We start from the raw sequence: 595 nt of genomic DNA, 5'->3' as shown, positions 1-595 counted from the left end.
CTGCAGATTGCAACTTGCAACTGCTTCTTTGACTGGAGAACAACCATATATTTACGCACAAAATCACAAAATCACGTAACACCCGTATAAAGAAACCGTGCACATTATTACCGACTTTTTTAACACAACAAAACGAGGTTGTGTGTCGATCTGACTTCGATTATTCGAAAATTTATATGAGAAGGTATTTAAATGTCGATTTTTTTTACTACTATTAGTTTTCTGTTTGTGTGTTTGGTTAATTATTGTCACCTAATGGTTAATCATAATATGTTCTTTTTTCATCGTTTTTAATCATTAGCCTATAATAATTATATCAAAGTATTTTTAAAATTATATCATCTTTTCTATCAGTATTGCTATAGAATATCTCTAGTGCCACTAGAACGTTACTGTCATTATTATTACCATATCATCACATTGGATAACAGTCAGATCTATATCTTAGGACCATCTTACAGACCAGGTTCTCAGACACCTAACACGTGCCAGACAATGTTTCCTATTCCTGAAGTCGCAGAGGCAGCATATAACTTCAAAACAAGATAATTCTGGAGTCGTAAATGAACCTACAACTTCAAAACAAGACAATCCT

This window comes from Penaeus monodon, chromosome 23, assembly GCF_015228065.2.
Source record: "Penaeus monodon isolate SGIC_2016 chromosome 23, NSTDA_Pmon_1, whole genome shotgun sequence".
Taxonomy (NCBI): Eukaryota; Metazoa; Arthropoda; class Malacostraca; order Decapoda; family Penaeidae; genus Penaeus; species Penaeus monodon.
This window is presented reverse-complemented; position numbering follows the sequence as displayed.